Consider the following 22,286-nt stretch of genomic DNA (forward strand, 5'->3'; position numbering starts at 1 on the left):
TAATTTATATGCTCACTAAGATTGAAAAAATATGTAAAATAAATTGTAGATAAGGGGAACTCACTTGCTTACTATTAGAGAAACAAGTTGCAAATAAGCAGGTAGAGGTGGGGGTGTGGGAAGGCTGGAATAATTCCCATTGTGGTGGCGTAAATTTGGAGATGTCAGCTTGATTTCTTTTAACATATATACCAATAGATAAATATGAAGTAAATGTAGATATGTGTTTATACATGGGTTAATATATATCTATTCTAGCCCTATCTCCTCAGATGACCAAAGAACAGTGATACCTCAGTAGCAATGAGCACACCTGGTACCCAGATCTTAGTTTCTAAATACTATTCTACAATAAAAGGAACCAGGCCTTCTTGGAGAAATAACTGTTTCTGGACAAAAGAAAGAAATTGAAAAAAAGGAATAAAAAAGAAGGCTGGAGCCATGTCAAAAGAACGCCCAGGGCCAAAGCTAGAATGATTTGAGCAACAAATGATAATGAGAGCATTGTATTGTAATCTCAAAAATATAATTAACCCACAAGTACACACTGATATAAATAAGTAAATGGGAGGAATAAACAAATCTTCTTTACAGAAACATTCCAAATAATGTAGGTAGAGATTATTCCTTCCAGGACAGAGAGCTTAATTCCACTTTCCTGTGTGGGCTAGACTTAGTGACTCACTTCCAAAGAATAAAATGTAGGAAGGGAAAAGTAGTAACTTTACAGGGAAAAAACTTGGCAGATACCGTCACCTTAACCAAATAATCAAAGTTAAAATCGCCAGTGATAAATCATGTTGTTCTCACATACCCCTGATATAATGCATACTTCACATCTCTGGTCCCTTTTCCAAAATCCTTAATCTCATTATAAAATAAAATTGACGACATTCTATAAAATTCCTGACCAGCATTCTTCAAAATGTTGATTATGAAAAAAGAAGGGAAAACTAAGAAACTATTACAGATTGGAGGAGACAAGGGAGCCATGACAGATAGATGCAATGTGAATTGGGTCCTGGAACAGAAGGACGTTAGTGGAGAACTGGTGAATAAAGTCTATAGCTTAGTTAAAGTATTATAGCAGTAAGTAGAGTAGTCTTCTCTTTATCTGCAAGGGATATATTCCAAAATCCCTAGTGGACTCCTGAAAACGAACACTATATATACATTATATATACTTTTGCAGTTTGAGGTGTGACAGTAAAACTAACACGAATTTCTTTTTCCTTCTTCACCATTTCACGGATAGAAGATTCATTCTTAGCATAGATCTTAGCAACTTCAGCATACAATTTTTGTTCTTTCCTTAATAAGTAGAGAACTTTAAGTTTTTCACTTAAAGGAAGCACTTTGCAGCTTCTTTTTGGCATTTTCAAATTGCCAGCATCACTACTGTTGTGCTTTGGGGCCATTATGATATAAAATAAGGGTTATTGAACACAGGCACTGTAACATCACGACAGTCGATCTGATACTGAGATGGCTACTGAGTGACTAACAGGCAGGGAGCCTAGACAGTGTGGACACATTGGCCAAAGAGATGATTCATGTCCTGTGTGGGACAGAGAGAGACAGTGTGAGATTTAATAATGCTACTCAGAATGGTGCACAATTTAAAATATATACATTGTTGATTTCTGGAATTTTCCATTTTGCAATTTTAGACTGCAGGTGACCAGAGGTAACTGACACCATGGGAAGTGAAGCCATGGGTAAGAAGCGACTACTGTATTAATGTCTTAGTTTTGGCAAATGTAGTACAATTTACGTAAGATGTTAACATTAGGGAAAGCTGGGTGTTATGGGAGCTCTCTGTACTTACTTAGCAACTCTGTAAATCTAAAATTGTTCTAAAATAAAGAGTTAAATAAATAAATACATATACACATACCTCAATTGTATAAAGTATTATTACTAATAACTCATTTTTCAAACACAATAGAAAAGTATGTTGTAATGCCATGGGAGATTAGAAAAATGGGAGAAAAAAATCAATATTATCCCCTGTAATCTATAAACTTTACTCCTCAAATTATATTCCCTTTTTCTCCACTTTAGATGTTATCTAGGAAGGGGAGAAGCAAATATAAAGGAACATGAGGAATAGATAAAAAACAACAAATGAGTGTAGAGATAATGAAAACCTTCAGAAATACAAACAATAGGCAATTTTTCTCAACAGGCCTAAGTATTGATATGGTTCAGAAAAATGGAAATAATGAAGTCAGTGAAGCCATGGAATACACAGGTCATTCAGAAGTTGCCTGGAATCTGTAAATCAGGAACTCTATAGTCAACAACCATATATAGCATATATTGGCAAATTTGTTCTGGTCAGAAGATGCACACAGTGACATACATATATAAAACTATGTCATTATATATGTGTGTATATGTAACTATTTCGTTGAATAAGACAAGTCATGGCATGTAATCACAAGCAACTTTATTTTCATCTCCTACTGTCCCTGTAAATGTATTCCGTCGATCTAGATCTTCCGCCCTTGGATGAGAATGCAGTTCAGTTCCCCTGACTGCTTTAGTCATGCTTAGATACTAAACATTTCTGTAACCCTTTAAACCACAAAACACAGTCTCGTTTCAGTAAAGTGTCTCATTCCTTATAGTAATTAAAACTTAGAACTGAGGTGTCTCCATTTCCCTATCTTGGGTCTTCTCTAGTTGATTTCTTCTTGCTTTCCTTCTCCAACTCTTCTCCTCCTGTACCTTGTTAGCTGCAGTGCCTGATCCTTCTAGTTTTAAAGGAGGGAAAGATTAAGCAAATTCTGAGAGTAAAACTGTATTATTATTTTTTGATTTAAGGAAAAAAATAAAAATAAAGAAGGGAAAGAAAAGAGAAGAACAGAAAAGTTCTCACTTGATTGGTCATGTTGGGTGATGTAACTTAATGCTCTGGGACTTGGCAGATGCTTCAGATGGCCCATTCTCTCTTGGGATCTTTAACGGGTTTGTTAATGACTTAATATCACAAATATATCCCTGCAGTGTTCTTGAATTCACCTCTATTCTCGCTGATCTTCTGTGACTCCTACAACGGCTAGTCATCTGAGGGGCCACTTCTAGTTTGTTTCTTTTTGTTTTTCTTGAGATGTAGTCTCACTCTGTTGCCTAGGCTGGAGTGTAGTGGTGCGATCTCTGCTCACTGCAAGCTCCGCCTCCCCGGTTCTCCTGTCTCAGCCCGTCTGGTAGCTGGGACTAGAGGCGTGCGCCACCATGACTGGCTAATTTTTGGGGGTTGGTTTGTTTGTTTGTTTTTTGAGACGGAGTCTCACTCTATCACCCAGGCTTGAGTGCAGTGGCTCGATCTCGGGTCACTGGAATCTCTGCTGCCCGGGTTCAAGCAATTCTCCTGTCTCAGCCTCCTGAGTAGCTGGGATTACAGACACATGCCACCACACCCAGCTAATTTTTGTATTTTTAGTAGAGATGGGGTTTCACCATGTTGGCCAGACTGGTCTTGAAGCTCTGACCTCGTGATCCACCTGCCTCGGCCTCCCAACGTGCTGGAATTACAGGCGTGAGCTGCCGCACCCAGCCCAATTTTTCTATTTTTAGTAGAGATGGGATCTCACCGTGTTGGCCAGGCTTGCCTGGAACTCCTGACCTCAAGTGATCCGACCACCTCAGCCTCCCAAAGTGCTGGGATTATAGGCGTGGGCCATCGTGCCTGGCCTGTAGTTTGTTTCTTTTGAGGTCTTTCGGTCTCTCCAGGTGGTTTTGTAGGGTAAGATATGAGAAAATTCCATGTTTACTCCCTATTGTAAATGATTCTCATCTGATTCACAGAAAATTATGCACTTTTTGCACTGAACATTTCTGGGAGGACAATTACTTCCAAACCTCAGCCTTCTGTTTTGCTACCACCGGCCATCTTAGCCAGCCTATAACTCTCTATTTCTCAGAAATGACCCACATTACAGTCTACTGTGACCCAACACTGCGTGGCTTATGTAGTAATTTCTCCAAGTTGTTTGTTAGAGTCTTACTGTCTTGGCTTGAGGGAAAAGAAAAATCCATCACCTGTTCTCTTTGGTGGGGTGGTAATCACAACACAGCAACAACTCTTCCCTGAAATCCTCCCTCCAAAATCTGCCTCTAATCTCCTACACCTGATCCTTCTATACCCTCAATATGAGTGAGAGATTTAGGGGTTATAAAGAGGGTTCTTACCCACCTATCTCAGTCAAAATTCTTCTTTAAATATCCTATTAACACAGAAGTACTTTTTGGTTTTTGTTTTTGTATTTTTTTTTTTTGCTTTAAATACTTACCCTGCCCCCCAAGTTCTGTTCACTCACAGAATAATGAGTGTGCTTGTCTCTGAGAGTACAAGATACTTTAGATCAGAATGACTGGTTTTTTTCCATTTTTTAAAAATTACATGTAATATTTAGACATTTTTAGGGCAGAATAAGTCAGTGATAGTATCACTTGAAGAAACAGCAAAAAAAAAAAAAAAAAAAGTGTCAGAAAATCTGCAGTGAATGACACGAGCATGTCCAGGGTTAAAATTTGGCTTTTGTGTATTGGCACATACACCAGTAATAGCATGGCCACTTACTCCAATCTTCTTTCATGCTGAGTGGTGCTAAGCCCTCTTCAAGGGATAACAACGCTAAGAGGCCTGTTGGGAAAACTGTTCAGTGGAGTCCAACACAGTTCACTTGAGAGGAAAATCAAATTTTCTCTCAGTCCTCGAGCAGTGAAAAGGTGGCACATTAACCCCCTGCATCCTTTCAATAATGTGGGAAGTAAATCTAAGTAACGCCACACCATGAATGTGAGGCTACGTCGTCAAAAATACATAGGTCAACATTCTTCCCTGACATTTTTCTACAGTCATTTTATCCTCTCTGCATTTTATTATTATGATGGCTATTAAAGGGTCTTATACACTATGTGGAAAGGGTGAAAAATTGCAGCCAAACATTGTATAGTTATTTTTGTAATACAAATAAAGGTGCACTATAGTATTATATGTATATTATTATATACATTCATTATTAAATAAATATATGAAGGAAGTTTTGTAGCAGAAGGGCGTATCTCTGGCCCTTTCCCTGCATTTATCCTTAGAGAGACATTCTCCCTAAGGGACTATTTGAAGTTTTGCCACTTTTGGAAGAGAATATATAGATGGCATGATGTAGCCTTAAGCTCCCTCCACTTGCCATTCTTTGTGAATTGAGTTGGATTATGTCATTTCCCCTGATGCCCTGTAATGCAGCCTTAAGAATAATGACCCTGCAATGTGGCTCTGCTGAAAATGGCTTTTCCAGTGCCAGAAAAAATGATTCATACTTGGCTTAGGAGCCATTTCTGGAAACTGCCAGAACAAAGGACAGAGGCAATTCACTAAGCTCCATCATCATGCAATCCAATTTGGAAAAAGATGGCACATCACTAAATACAAACATTTTAATTGATATATGTATATATACATATACCTATATGCAAGCGTATGCCATGTGCACATCTGTTTTACATATATTTATAATACCCAAATGTGTTTGTACACGCACATACGGTGTGTATACATTTATTTTAAGGGCAAAGATGTATCAAATTGAATGCTATAGTTACTCCTCATTCCTTAATTTTAATTTTGTGTCTGAAATAGGTTAATACTCTCCTACAATGCCGCCAACCTGAAAATAGGAACTTGGTTGAAATTGTGACTCTGCCATCATGCATTCTCTTGTTCCCAAGAATTATTAGAATTACAGTTTAAAAAGACATACACGGTTGTCTTGTCCACTTCTACTGCCTGCTGCCAAGTTCAAGAATCATCTGGCCACTTGGGTCGTCAATATTTGCAGAGGCAGAGCTCTCCACCAGTTCTTGGGGAAGATGTATCCTCAGAGACCTTGTTAGGGAATTTGTCTCCACGTACCTAGGGAATGCCTTCTCGGCAGTGTCTTACATACCTCATTTGACCACCCAGTTCTCATATTCCTCCTTGGCTATGTGTCAAACTGCACATTTATTTTTCTTAATCTTCTCTCAAAAATCAATTCTCTGAGTCCCTTAATCATTTTTATTGATCTCTGTTGAATTTTCTCTAATATGATGGCACCTATCTTCTCCTGAAGTACAGGCATTTGCTGCTTTATTCATCTTTGCCATTTCACATTCAGCTTCAGCTGGGTACCACATACAGTATGAAGGATGCCAGCTGATTTTTGTCTTATAGAACATCCACTTCCCATCATTCTTGGAGTCTAAAAATACATTATAATGGGAACTGGAAGACATGCTTCTCACATATGTTTTGTGTCTCCTGTTTTTTGTTTTTTGTTTTCTTTTTCTCTAAATAAGATTCTGCTATGAATGTCAGTTAGAGTTTGGTGCATTTTTCAAGTAACGTCTCTGAATTTTTAGGGCCACATATCTAACTTTCCATTTCTAATTCTACTTTCCATCTCTTTACTAAACTGCACTGCATGTCATCTGAAAATTGTAAGTCTGTGTTAGAGGAGGAATAGCATATAGATGTTTTTTTCTAATAAAAGATTCCTTATTTTGCAAAGGTGGAAAACTTGTTGTACATGCAAAGAATTTGTCTGATAAGCAACAAGGAAAACTTGGGAAGTAACACAAGAGTCCCAGGTTCATTATTAGACCTGGGGAAGGGAAAATTTAAATGATAAGACCCACTGGGTTGGGGGTAGTGTTGATGATAGGCTGCACATGATAACTGCTACCATTTTGTGAATGCTTACAAGGTGCTACTCTAAAGTTTTTTTCATATATCTCATTTAAACTTAAAATGCCTGTGAGAGACACAATTATTATGGTCATTTTTATAGATGCATAAACAAAGGCATAGAAACACTAAAAATGTGTGCAAAATCAGTCTAGTAACTAAATTGTCTGAATGCAAGACACGAACTGTATGTTTAAGAACTCTCAGACCTAATCACTTCCTCTTCCTTTTTGCTTTTTTTTTTTTTTTTTGATAGAGTTTTGCTCTGTTGCCCAGACTGGAGTACAGTGGTGTGATCTCAGCTCACTGAAGCCTCCACCTCCCCAATTCAAGCGATTCTCCCACCTCAGCCTCCCGAGTAGCTAGGATAACAGGTGCATGCCACCATGACCGGATAATTTTTTTGCAGTTTTAGGAGAGACGGGATTCCACCATGTTGGCCAGGTTGGTCTTGAACTCTTGACCTTAAGTGATCCACCTGCCTCAGCCTCCCAAAGTGCTGGGGTTGCAGGCATGAGCCACTGCGCCTGTTATTTTTTTAAAATTGAGACACCATCTCAATAAAAAGACAATGGCGCAATCTCACTTCAGTGCAACCTCTGCCTCCTGGGTTCAAGCAATCCTGAGATTGTTTGTAGTATCTGGGGTTACAGGTGTGTGCCCCACACTCGGCTAATTTTTTGTATTTTTAGTAGATACGGGATCTCACCATGTTGCCCAGGCTGGTCTCTAACTTCTGGGCTTAAGTGATCCACTTGCTTTGGCCTTCCAAAGCACTGGGACTATAGGCGTGAACCACCATGCCTGGCCCCTGATCACTTCTTAGTGTCAGAAATATGCTTGCACTTCAAAAATATAGGTAAACTCAGGTACATGATCAGTGAGGTATTCATCCTAGCCTTGGTTATGACATACATATTTGTGAAACTTTGAGAGTCAAGTTGCAAAGGCTATTATGTCAACTGAGGATTGTTTAGAGAAGTAGACAACTCTGGCTGAAAAAACAAATTGCTAATTATATGTGATTTCTAAAAATGTTTTCCTTTAGTTAATTTCTTACTAGTAATTTTAAAAAACCAACTTAATAATTTATTAATGCCTCTTTAAAAATATTTTGCTTGCTGAATGACAGATTCACTTTCATCCAAAACATATTCTTAAAAATGGTCTCAGATACTAAAAATCTTTTTTGGAAACATTGCTTCATATATGTACATCAAGTTTCTTTGCCTTCTGTTTGTGCAAATCAACCTCAGAGGAAGGACAGAAGTTTACCCAGAAAGGATTAATCCAGAAGGAAAGGCAATTGATCATTAGGTTCATCTCAACCTACTGCATCCCTTTAGCCTTTACTAGAAAAGCAAGAGTCAGTTTCCATGCCCTGTTTGCAAGAGAGGCCAATGCAGCTCAGCTAAAATCAAATCCATATTCATCAAATCTCCCTGTTTGGATCACTTATTATGTTAAAATGAAAAGTAGTATTTCAAAGGGATTCAATTTATGTTCCAAGGGACATAAGAACCATTCTTAAAATATGAACGGTTCCTGCAATAAATTATTAGTGGCAACCTCTGGTCAGGTCTCTTAGAACTGTTTCAGAGAACTAAAGATGAATTTGCCATTTCTCATTCCCAGAGTTTAGAGGCCTACAAGAATGAGTTTTTTAATCTATGACTTACTGCCTGTTACTAAGTGATTCTGGCTGTGTCAATAAATTTGTTCACAGCTCTAATTGTGTTAATGAATTGAACATAATTAAACTTACAACATGTCATGAGTTTCTTCTGGCAGAACTCAGTAGATTTTTCAAAAAAAGATCTCTGTGGGGAAACAAATAAATGTACTGCACAACTCCTGCCATCACCATAGAGTCTCTGTGGAGAAAAGATTGGAATAAGGAATTCTGAAATTGGCTTTAGGAAGAATATTTCTCTCTGAATAAAGTTGAACTTAACTTGCAATGGTTGTAACCTGTTCTTTGATTAAATCCATGAGGTTGCAAGCTCCTTTAAAGGTAGAAAGTATATATTATTTTATCTTTATCTCCAACTCTGGGTAGAGTGCCTATTACATAAAAATGTATAGTAAGTGAATATGGCCACATGAACAAATTCAATTCCATCTGGGAGTTCGTGGGGGGAAGGGAGCCTATTTGGTCATCTCCTATATGCTGGTCACTAGGCTCAGAGCTCTAACATATAAAAATTGTAATCCCAGACTTTGGGAGGCTGAGGCGGGTGGATTGTCTGAGCCCAGGAGTTCAAGACCAGTCTGGGCAACATAGTGAGAACCCATCTCTGCAAAAAATAGCTGGGCATGGTGGTGCACGTCTGTAGCCCCTGCTATTCAGGAGGCCGAGGTGGGAGGATCACATGAACCTAGGAGTTCAAGGCTGCAGTGAGTTATAATAACACCACTGCACTTCAGTCTGGGCAACAGAGTGACGCTTTGTCTCAAAAAAAGATAAAATAAAATAAGATAAATTTGTACTTAATCCTTACAAAACCCACTGGAGGGCATCTAATTACAGTAGTTTCCCCCCTTACCTGAGTCTTTGCTTTCGGCTGTTTCAGTTGCCCATGGTGCAGCACAACAAGATATTTTGAGGAAGAGATAGGCTACATTTACGTACAGTTTATTATAGCATATTGTTATAACTGTTCTATTATTAGTTATTGTTGCTAATCTCTTACTATGCCTAATGTGGAAATTAAACTTTATCATAGGTATGTACAGTGTGAACCCCCAAAATTTGAGACAGGTTAATTTAGAAAGTTTGCCATGGTTGAGGGTGCGCACCCATGATACAACCTCAGGAGGTTCTGAGGACCTGGGCCCAAGGTAGAGCACAGCTTGGTTTTGTACATTTTAGGGAGACATGAGACATCACATTTGTAAGATGAACGCTGGTTCAGTGCAGAAAGGCAGGGCAAGCAAAAGCAGAAGGACTGGAAGGGGGAGGGGGCTTCCAGGTCATAGATAGATAAGAGACAAATGGTTGGTTTTGCATTCTTTTTTTTTTGAGACAGAGTTTCACTCTTGTTGCCAAGGCTGGAGTGCAATGGTGCGATCTCGGCTTACCACAAACTCTGCCTCCCAGGTTCAAGCGATTCTCCTGCCTCAGCCTCCCAAGTAGCTGGGATTATAGGCATGCACCACCACACCTGGCTAATTTTTGTATTTTCAGTGAGGACCGGGGTTTCTCCATGTTGGTGAGGAACAAACTCCTGACCTCAGGTGATCCGCCTGCCTTGGCCTCCCAAAGTGCTGGGATTATAGGGATGAGCCACCTCGCCCTTGGCATGGTTGCATTCTTTTGAGTTTCTGATTAGCCTTTCCAAAGGAGGCAATCAGATATGCATTTGTCTCAGTGAACAGAGGGGCAATTTTGAATAGAATGAAAGGCAGGTTTGCCCTAGGCAGTTCCCAGCTTGACTTTTCCCTTTAGCTTCATGATTTCAGGGGCCCAAGATATTTTCCTTTCATCACAGTCATGTTTCACATAATGACATTTCAGTCAATGACAAACTGCATACATGACGGTGGTTCCATAAGATTATAATACTGTATTTTTGTAGTATGTTTTCTATGTTTAGATACACACACTTTCCATTGTGTTACAATTGCCAACAGTATTCCATACAATAACATGTTGTACAGGTTTGTAGCCTTGGAGCAATAGGCTATACCATATACTTTGGGTGTGTAATAGGCTATATCACATAGCCTGGGTGTGTGGTAGGCTATTCCATCTAGGTTTGTGGAAGTACACTCTATGATGTTCACACAGTGAAGAAATCACCTAACAATGCATTTCTCGGAACTTGTCCCCATCCTTAAGTGACACATGGCTACACAGGAAAACAAACAAAAAAAAACATGGCATATATAGAGTTTAGTGCTGCCCGCAGTTTCAGGCATTCACAGGGGTTTTGGAACATACGCTTTTGTAATAATGGGGGACTTCTGTATCTTCATTTGGTATGTGAAAAAGCTAAAGTTCAAAGAGGTTGAGTAACTTATCTGAGCCTAGATTTAGGTGGGTGGGAGACTTGGGATTTAAATCCATGTCTATGTGACTTCCATACTTAGCTCCTCTCACAGCCCCATGCTGTGCTTAGAAAATACTTGAGGCGCAGGTGTGCTTGTTGTGTCCCTGGTTGACAAAGGTGCACTATAAATAGTTACCAAGAGTTCTTTAGGCACCATACACTCTTTGCTTAAATAATTTGCCTTTGCCTAAATCCTTTTTTAAAAAGTAAACTTAGCTGGCAGTTAAAAAAGGCCTGTAATCCCAGCACTTTGGGAGGCCAAGGCAGGTAGATCACCTGAGGTCAGGAGTTTGAGACCAGCCTGACCAACACGGTAAAACCCCATCTCTACTAAAAATACAAAAAATTAGCTGGGTGTGGTGGTGCATGCCTGTAATCCCAGCTACTGGGGAGGCTGAGGCAGGAGAATATCTTGAACCCGGGAGGCGGAGGTTAAGTGAGCTTAGATTGTGCCATTGCACTCCAGCCTGGGCAACAAGAGCGAAACTCCATCTCATTAAAAAAAAAAAAAAGAAAAAAAAGAAGGATTTCCAACTTTTTTCAAGAAGGATTTCCTACTTTTTAAAAGGTATTTTATTCTCATTATGTCTGCTGCAGTGCAAGGCATGGGTCTGGCATACTGGGAGTGTTTAATAAGTGCCTAATGTGACAAATATTTCATTGAATTATTGTTTTATGAAATACTGCTGCCAAGGCCGGGCGCCGTGGCTCACGCCTGTAATCCCAGCACTTTAGGAGGCCGAGGCGGGCGGATCACAAGGTCAGGAGATCGAGACCACGGTGAAACCCCGTCTCTACTAAAAATACAAAAAATTAGCCGGGCGCGGTTGTGGGCGCCTGTAGTCCCAGCTACTCGGGAGGCTGAGGCAGGAGAATGGCGGGAACCCGGGAGGCGGAGCTTGCAGTGAGCCGAGATCGCGCCACTGCACTCCAGCCTGGGCGACAGAGCGAGACTCCGTCTCAAAAAAAAAAAAAAAAAGAAAAAGAAAAAAAGAAATACTGCTGCCAAAAGAGCACGCTTTTAACTCTCAAGACCTAAAAGCTTGATTTTGACAAATAAGGAAAATGAAGTCAAGACCTAGACAACTTCCCTTACATGTGGGCACAATAAAAGGGAAAGAAAAATCCCTCAACCTATGGTTTAGTCCAAAGGTTTATATTAACGTCCATTTTGCCAGAACCATTCACAAATAATCTCATAAGGTTATTAGAGTTTTAGCTATTTCCTGAGAGTGCAAAGCCTGAGATAGGAAGAGGAAAGTAAGAAGTGATGAGCTCAAATAAATTCTAATAATCTTAATATCTCTTTACAGTGCATAAGTTTCTCCAAAATGTTCTTATTCCAGTCTAAGAAGAGCCACCCCATAAACGGGGCAGGGCAGTGAGCATAATTCCCATTTCATATATGCAGAAATAGAACAATTGAGGATTATGTTAAGAAGCCCAACCAAAGCAGCTTGGGCTTCCTCTTCCTCCTTCTGCAGCCCATCACCCTCTGAAGAGCGGTTTGCCGGGGCTCTTCCATTGGGAAAGCACTGTGAGTTCCAGGCAGGCCAGCTAGGAAGCATGAGGCAGGGGGTGGGTCCAACCTCCTCCACTAGACCCACCCCGAGAAAGCAGCACATGTTGGACCGAACTCGGGGACCTCCGTGCTTTGAGAGACGCTAAAAGAATGAGAATGTGAAATGTATTAATTGAGGGCAGATCAGATGGCAAATGAGCTCATTTTGGCTAAGAAACCCAAGAGAAATGATAAGAATTAGTCAAGTAATCAATAGATTTCAGATATCTGAGTGCTATAGAATCCAAATCTGCCATATGTTTAATTCTGTTTCTGAAAAGGCTTATTTTATATAAACACAAATGATACTTTTTACTACTTTTTTTTTTTTTTAAATAAAGTATTACATTTGGAGGAAACCTGTAACAATATTGCCTCTTAATTGATTTTTTCAAGTCCATTTCTTGAATAAAATACAGTCAATCCTCATTATTTGTGAATTCCACATGTATGAATTCGCCTGATTGTTAAAATGTATTTGTAATCCTTAAGTCAATATGCTTGGTGACGTTATGTAATTTTGAGGACATATACAGCGTGGTGAAAAATTGGAGTGCACATTCTTAGCTGAGGTCAAAGTGATGGTCTACCTTCTTGTTTCAGGTCTCATATACTGTAAAGCTTTTTTGTAGTCCACCAATTGCCACCTTTTCCACATTTTTGGACCTTTTGAGGTGATTTTGCTTTCTAAAATGGATCCCAAGTGCAGTGCTGAAGTGCAGCCTAGTTTTGTCAGTCCAAGAAGGCTGAGATGAGGCTTGCAGAGAAAATATGTGTGTTACATAAGGTTTGTTCAGGCATAAGTTATAGTTATTAGCTATCAGTTCAATGGTAATGAATCAGCAATATATATTGCATATGGTATCTTTAAACAGAAACACACATAAAACAAGGTTATACATTGATCAGTTGACAAAAATGTTATGACCAGAGGCTTGCAGGAAACTAACCCTGTATTTTTCCTAGGAGCAAAGGTTAAGTATTTGCTAATTCCGTGTTCACAATAACTTTATAAAACGTAACTAGCACACATAATGAGAATCAACTGCGCATTTTAAGAGAGAGTCTAATGAGGGTCTGGCTGGTGATTGTTGACTGTAAGTGCTAGTGTGGCACATAGTAGACACTCAATAGATGTTTTAGTGAATGAGCGAATGAAGCCAAAAGATTTACACGCTATAGGTTGGCAAGGATATTAAATACAACCTAAGCTAACTGGTTATGTATGCAAACTACCTGGAGAAATGAAGAGATTCAGGTCAAGATAGCAGGAAATAGTCTGAAGCTGACTCCCAGAGAAGAGGTGGCAGGCATTTCGCATGACTCCAGCAGCTACAGAGAAACTTGGAGGCCCAGAGACAGAGAGATCCCCAAGAAAACAGACTGGCAACACCCAGGGTAGAAAACCTGCAAAGCAGCTCTCGCTTTGGCCTGCCCACAAGAGAGGGGTTTGGGAGTGGAGCCACAAAAAAAAAAAGGTACTATCAGTAGCTTCTAAAAGCTTGTTGAAGTAGTCCCAGTCCTAACACCGAGCCAGATAGGCACATCAATCTTAAAGAAGGTGAGTGCTGATTTGTCTCATAATCATCATGGTAGGTAGATAGGTAATGGCCCCTGAGAGATGTCCATTTGTAATCCCCAGAACCCATGACTATGTTATATGGGAAAAGGGAATTATGTTTAGAAATGGAATTAAGTTTGCTAATCAGCTGACCTTAAAATCAGGAGATTATACTGGATCATCTCTCTGGGTGGGCCCAGTGTCATCACCAGGGTCCTTAAAAGAAAGCAGGAGGCAGAAGAAGACTCAGTGTCAGAGCGTTGCAATGTGGGAAAGACTTTGCCATCATTTCTGGCTTTGGAAAGGGAAGAGGGACATGATCCAAGGAATGTGAGCAACTTCTAGATGCTGATGAAGGCAAAGAAACAGATTCTCCCCTCCAGCCTCCGGAAAGGAATGCAGTTGTGCTGAGACCTTGATTTTAGCTCAGTAAGACCGATTTCAGGCTGCTGACCTTTAGAACCGTATGAGAATAAATATGTGGTGTGTTAAACCACTAAATTCATAGTAATTTGTTACAGCATCAATAGGAAACTATTCCTGTATCTGTGTGGCATTTTAGTGTTTTCAGATGCTTTCATCTATGTGACCCTGCATGATCTTTATAACTCTGGGTGAGGGAGAGACTAGAAGACCCCAAACCTGAAAGCTTGTGTCTACTAAGAAGCTGAACTGGACTTAGGTCTAGGCCTTATTAGCTTCTGTAAAGATTCTTTTAGTTTATACTTAAGAAGTTCTAAAATCTTCTGGGATCACATTCAGCCGTTTGGGGACCTCTGAGGGACACCCTTATAGAATTTAAATGACATTTTCTAGGAAAGCCAATCGGAAGAGGCAATGGGAAATGCAACGTTTCCACAGCAGTTCACTGCCACCTTCTCTGGGTAGCGCCATACCAGAGGCTGCTCGATAGGTGTGATAGGCAGAATTTTGGTTCCTATGCCCTTCACCCTCTGGGGCTATGCCTATGGGTATGTGATGTTGTGTGGCAAAAGAGACTTTGCAGTTGTAATTTATGTCACCAATCAGGGACCTTAGCATTGGGAGATTATCTTGGATTACGCTGACCATACCAATGTTAGTATGTGAGCCCTTAAAAGGAGGGCTTTTCCCCTGATGAGAATGGAAAAGAAAGGGAGGCAGACAGATGCATCAGAGGGAGACCTCACAGAGATTTGAAGCTCAACAGAGACTCAACATCATTGATGGCTTGAAGATGGAGGGAAACACATATATACTGTGAGAAGGAAATGATTTCTTCCAACAACCAGTGAGCTTGGAAGAGGACTTGAGCCCCAGGTGAAATGGGTAGCCCTGGTAGATACCTTGGCTTTCACCCAGTGAGACAATAAGCAGAGAACCCAAATGAGCCACACCGTGGGCAGACTTCTGACCTACAGAACTGTAAGATAATAATAAATATGTGTTCCATTAATTTGTTAAATTTGTGGCCACTTGCACAACTAACACAATAGGAAAGGGGTCATAAAACATACAGAGGCAGGTAGGGATGTCATTCAAAAAAAGATAAACTTATATTTGCAACTAGGGGACTGGGAAGGATTCTGGATAGGAGATAGAATTAAACATGGATCTTAAAAGTTAGGTCTCAAATAAAAAATTTGGCAAGTGGCCAGACGTGGTGGCTCACGCCTGTATCCCAGCACTTTGGGAAGCTGAGGTGGACAGATCACCTGAGGTCAGGAGTTCAAGACCAGCCTGGAACAACATGGTGAAACCCCATCTCTACTGAAAATACAAAAACTAGCCAGGCATGGTGACGCGCACCTGTAGCCCCAGTTACTCCAGAGACTGAGCCATGAGAATTGCTTGAACCCAGGAGGTAGAGGTTGCAGTGAGCCAAGATCACACCACTGCACTCTAGCCTGGTGACAAAGTGAGACTCCATTTAGAAAAATAAAATAAGGCAAATGAGTGTGGAGGTGGGGAGAAATTCCCAGAGAAGGGAACAGCCTGAGTAAAGGCAGGGAGTGGGACTCAAGATCTATCCCAGGATCAGAACATGCTCTAAACAGAGCCAGGGTCATAGCCGTCTCGTCTCAATTCTGGAGAATTATTCCAGTTCAGATTGGCCCAAGGGTGTGAATCCAGAGTGAAAATTCTAGCCTGGGTGTTAATTAAGTGACATCCTGAAGCCTCCAGCTGAGATTAAAGAAGATGTATTCCAGTTTGGTCCCAATCCCAGGATAACTTCTCTCTGTATGTTGCAGATCCCAGGACCACATAGAGTTAATACTTACCCTGGAGCTAACTCAGACTGACCCCAAAGGCAGGGGAAGCTGGGTAAGAAGCTGGTGCTGCAGGCTGCTTGGGAGGGAGTTGGGGGCAGTATTGGTGGGTGCCAGAGCTCTGACTGCCAACCTTTCATGTCAATAAATAAGATTCATTCTATCCAGTCATATCTACTAGTTCTGTTACCTTGAAAAGTATACTGGGGAATAAAGTGAATAAAGCGAGCATTGTCTACTCAGCAACTTGTAAGCCTAAATGGGTCAACAGTTTCGATGACACCAGTCAATGTCGAGCAATGGAAATGATGACTCAGGAGGTGTTTCTGATGTCCAGTCATCTGCAATGACCGCAATGACTCAACATCCTTGTTGAGAAGACTGACAAATCTCTCATAGCAGTCTATTTCTTCAGATGTAAAGATGGTGAGCTCCTAGGGTCAGACAACCTGCCTCTGAGACCTCTCTTGCCATATCCTTCTTCTACAATCAAGTGTGCTTGCCAAATGTTTTGTGGTTGTGGTGAGTATAAATAAGACAATAATGGTTTCTATTTGAAAGCCACACCCAATAAGGAGTTGAAGTTCTTTTGGCAAGTTCAATCTTCACAAACATGTATTTGACCTCCATTCACCTACCTGTACTGAAATAGTATGTATCTATATAGCATTTAGATTTTTAAGAATCTTCTCTTGGTATAGGAGACAGAATCAAGTGGGGTGGTCTCAAACAGTAGGTTTTCAATGCAGTGGCAAGGAAGACGTTCTCGGCAGGGGCAGGGAGGGGGAAACTTGGGATATCTGGGGACCGGCAAATGCTCTTACAGAATGACATCTGTTCCATTAGAAAGGAATGGCAGTTTTCAACATAATACATTTTGATTCTGTTTTCCCAAGTTCTTCTGGCTTAAACCCAAGAAGGCAGTGAAACCAACACTGGCTATGGAGTCAGGAAGCCATGAGTCTGAATTCCAGCTCCACTGTCAACGAACTGTATGTCTGTTTCACCTGGGATAATGTGAGGATTCAACATATTCAAGGTGGGAATATCCGTGAATGTGCTGGCAATGTGCTCCCAAATGTTCCTGGTGATTGCATCTCTGTATTCTGTCATTACTCTGCAGTCTTGAAGAGCCTTGCAAGACAACTGGGACAGGTGTCCTGTCATGGAAAATAGTATAGGTTTCCCTCCTTAGTGAAGGAGATTACAGCAGGGAAAATTCTGCCAAGTGGCCACCAGCCTGAATATGTGCACACTCTGTGGACATTTTTTCACTCGTGTTTACTCCAAGGGAAATTTCTTTTTCTGCGAATGAGAGCTGGGCTGTCACCTTCGTTCAGGCATCCTGCACTCTCCGTCATGTCCGTCACACATATGGTGCCTGGCAGGGTGCACCTCCACTCCAAGGCCCTTTCTGGAGAGCATCTGCTAACCCTGCCAGCCTGATGCCTCCAACCTCAGCACCACCTTTTCCCAGGTTTCTTGCTGAATCAACCAATTAGCTAAGATCGTCTCTGACTGCTTTGAACTATGTCTTGTTAAAACATGGGTGGATGGGGACCTGGTGAAGTCCAAAAGTCACTCTAAAAATGAAGTCTCTTAATACAGCTCCGATGCCAGAAACTCCTCTCTCTTCCATTTAATGTAGTTAGTGGCCTTAGTGCTCTAGTTTTCAGTGTGACTTCTAGGAGAATCCTGGTAGAAATTTGGAGCAATGCCTTCCCTGAAGCATTCCTCACGACATTTCCTGCAGGATCTTTCCACAACCTAACAGCAAGCTGCACAGTTTATTTTGAAAAAACAACAACAAAAAAAAAAACAAAAAAAAACTGTGCTCAAGGGATCAATGATATATTAAATCACAGATTATCTTTCCTTTAACAGCTGCACCTCAGCTCATCATATCCTTGTGACAGTACCAATACTTTAGAGTCAAGTAATTGTACTAAAGTTTCCACCTCTCTGCAACCAGTTTTTGATAAGACTAAACTCTCTCTGGAACAATAGTGTTCCCTGCACTTTCCCAAAGACTGTTTCTGCAAGGGTACCCTGTATTTTTGTGACAGGTAGAGGGTGAGAACAGAGTTGTTGTGTTACCCTTGGAAACTCTGTCTAGTGACTTGGGGTTTTTCTTCTTTGAAGTTGTTGTCTTGCCCTGATTGCAAATACTTATTTTGGTTCCTAAGATTATATTGAGGATTGCTTAAAAGCTAACTAGAAACTTAATATTAAGGGAAGCTCATAAAAGCATGCTTTATACAATACATAAAAGGCTCTTATAAGCTCCAAAGTGTCCCTTTGGAGGTTATTTATTTGTTATAAGTAAAATAGTTTCGTTAAGAAACTACCTTTTGCTACCTCTGGTGTTTATTCTTCAACCCGAGAACTATTCTGGTTTGACCAAGCAAGTCTATCAATCAATTCCTCATACAAACTCTGGAAACTTTTACAAATGAAAACGTCAACCAAAAACCACAAAGAAAACCTACATTTTAGAGGTGATATCTGCCTTAATTGTTTGCAAATTGCTGTGATATCACAGTTGACATCATAAAGGGGAAGAAGAAGAAATATACATAAATCAAGCTTTTTTCTATATTTAAACTATTTCTTCTGACTAAATGGATTATTTTAGGTTTGCACATTCAGTGTAATTAGTGCATATGGTCCAGCTGTGAAGAAATAGCTGAGGACTCCTAACTTATTATTAATTAGGCTCATTAAAATGCAAGTAAGAGAACGTTGCCTAGGTAAACAATACCTTATGTCAAAAAGTCATTACTTGACAAGAGCTAGTCTTCCTAACTACAGTCATTACTGATATTTGGCAGAGGTTTTTTTTTAAGGCACCATGGGTGCCAGTTAACTACTTTTGACTGACATCAAGGACAGACATGCAGAGCTGGAAGGAGCTGGTGGTACAGCACAGCAATTCTTTTCACATCATTTCAAAATACGTCTGGGGGAGGTTAAAGGTTGACAGCCCAATGACAGGCCTTCTTCAACTGCCGTGGTGTCACAGCAGGAGCATGTCAGGAAAATTTCCTCGGCCCCTCTGAATTTCTTACATGTTCACATTTCTTTTCCTGTCTCACAAGTAGGGAGGGATTGGCAGCTTTGTGACAAACACCTGGGAAAGAAAAATGTGCATTATCCCTGTTAGGAACCAGGGAGGTGTGGAGGTGAAAAGACACCTGAGCTCGAGGGGGAAGTCTCCGTTGATCCTTTGCCAAATCGGAGGGGAGGGCAGGCCCCGCTGGTCCACAGGGACATCCCATACTGGCCCCACTTCCTGTAACTTCGCACACTCTTCCAAGGGAGTTTATAGGTTAGCTGTGGTTTCTGTCCCCTGGAAACGCAGCTCCACAGCCTGGTAACCCAGGAATTAGCTCAACTAACTTGGTAGAGGTCTTTCCAGCCTGATGAGCGTGTGAGACCACAAGCAAGGTGTGCAGCATGAACTCCAGTCTTCCATACCCTGGCCTTGGAGAGTGTCCAGCTTCATGGTGAGACACTGTAGCCAGGATCTTTGAAGGTCTCGGGATTATTCCCCAGGCTTAATCTTCTCTCTTAGATTTCTTTGTTTGAGTGCAACAGAAGCAGCAGCATACACATCAGCTGATTTCTAGAGTTCTAGAAATGTTTCCCTGTCTTTAAAAGTCTATGCACGCTTCCATATAAATCACGGCAGGAATGCAGGCTCTGGTCTAAATGGATCAAAAGAAGCTATTGACAGATGCTGAAATGAGTGTCTACCCTTAACACTGGGTCAATTGATAAGTGTCTGACCTAGACTTTTGACTGACATGAAGAGCTGTCAAGAAGAAATCTTCTTTCCCAGTGATGACAATAAGGCAGGAGGAGAGCAGAGGGAGGAAAGAGAAAACCAGGGAAAGATCTCATTCCCTGGTGGACAGAGTCGTGTCCTCTTAGATGTACCCCAGGAAACTGTATGCTCAGTTATGATGTTCATTCAGCACCTGTGCTTAATAAAGTACTGGAGGAGTACAGTTAAATCCAAGAATTCCATGAATGGGATTTGGAAAAATACTAAAGTTTGTCTCGATCAAATAGAAACTTATCATTAATATTACCTTTAATCCACATTCCAAAATGATTATAGGAGAAACATGATATTTAAAGCAAATTTTTTTCCATGCTACCACATAGGAAAGTTTACCTCCTTGAATAGAAATAGGCACCAAAATATTAGAGAGGTTCAAAAGCACGCTAGTCTGTGCTAATACTATTTGAGCATCTAGCAATGACCTCTTCAAGGGGAATATTATAGAGTGCATCCTATTTTTGCAATATCACTTATCCTATATTTTAATACAACTAATATCCACAAAGTTAGTTTAGATATCTTTGCATATCAAGAAACTGTCATTTTATATTCCAGATTTTTCCTTTTGCATTGTGATGATGTGTCCTGACAAACAACAGGATTCCATTATTAAATAGTGATGCTACCCAAATCCAGGCTTGTCCTGTGCTTAATGGCTGCCGCTGTTGCTCCACAGAGATGCCTCTTCCCAACCAGAAACTCTGTTAACTGACTCTCACACCGACTTCCAATCCTCACCACAACCTTGCGAAGTTGGTATTATGACCACTACTTTACATATGAAGAAGCTATAGCCCAGAGAGGTTAAACAACCTGTCCAAGGACGCTGGTAAACTTGCATTATGGTAAAATTGGAATTATATATAAAAGAACAAGGCTGGTGCTGCCCCCAGGAGGCCACTGTACTGTGAGCAGCTGCACAGACCAATCTGGAGACAGACATGGAGTGGGGGGATGGGAGGAGGGCAAAGTAGGGGATGAAGGGGTGGAATCCTGCTTCTACTGCACCAATCCTCCGTCCTTTGTTATCCTTTTCTAAAATTTGAGAAAAGAGGGCCAGGCATGGTGGCTCATGCCTGTAATCCCAGCACTTTGGAAGGCTAAGGCGGGTGGATCACCTGAGGTCAGGAGTTCGAGACCTCCCTGGCCAACATGGTAAAACCCCATCACTACTAAAAATACAACAATTAGCTGGCCATGGTGGCGGGCGCCTGTAGTCCCAGCTACTTGGGAGGCTGAGGCAGGAGAATTGCTTGAACCCGGAAGGTGGAGGTTGCAGTGAGCAGATTGTGCCACTGTACTCCAGCCTGGGTGACAAGAGCGAGACTCCATCTCAAAAAAAAAAAAAAAAAATTCTCTTTTGAGGAAAGAAAAACCAAAATCACACTATGTAAGAGAACAAATACTAGGCTGGTTAAGTGGTTTGGTTTTGTGTCCCCACCCAAATCTCATCTCGAATTCTAATCCCCATGTGTCAAGGGAGGGACTTGGTGGGAGGTGATTGGATTATGAGGGCGGTTCCCCCATGCTGTTTTCATAATAGTGGGTGAGTTCTCATGAGTTCTGCTCATTTGATAAGTGTCTGGTGTTTCCCCTCCTCTCTCTCTCTCTCTCTCCTGTTGCCTTGTGAGAAAGGTGCCTGCTTCCTCTTTGCCTTCTGCCATGATTGTAAGTTTCCTGAGGCTTCCCCAGCCATGTGGAACTGTGAGTCAATTAAACCTTTTTCGTTGATAAATTACTCAGTCTCAGATAGTATCTTTATAGCAGTATGAGAACAGTCTAACACAGCTGAACAGTTTTCAGGCTTGAAAAGTGTAGGGAGTTTTAGCAAGCCCCTGCATTGGGTTTATGGTAAGTAGAGGAAGCCTGTGCTGAATAGCTTCCATTGCTCCTTCTGCATCTCACCTTGCTCTCTGCTCCTCAGCCCTTACCTCTAGAGACTAAAGCAATGAGATCCAGTGTCCTCCAGTGTCTGGTTGGTTTCCCTCAACGACAGTGCTAGAATCTTATCACAAATCGAGGGAAGGAGGAAAATGAACCACAGTACGAATTTTCCTGGTTCCCCATGAGTCACCTCTACAGAAAGTCCTTGCTCCTCTAAAGAGGGCAATTCTGTACGACTCTTTTCTCTTCAAGATTCCAATAACTTCTTCGTCTTTCCTTCTTTTGAGCCCGGAAGTGATGGCCACTCTGCTATAGCTAACCCTTGATTCTCAAAGTATTGCTAAGCAGTCCCCTCGACCCATCCACACCTTTGTAATTAGTCTCTTTGCAAATCAATTC

Source organism: Macaca mulatta, chromosome 1, assembly GCF_049350105.2.
Source record: "Macaca mulatta isolate MMU2019108-1 chromosome 1, T2T-MMU8v2.0, whole genome shotgun sequence".
NCBI classification, from domain to species: Eukaryota; Metazoa; Chordata; class Mammalia; order Primates; family Cercopithecidae; genus Macaca; species Macaca mulatta.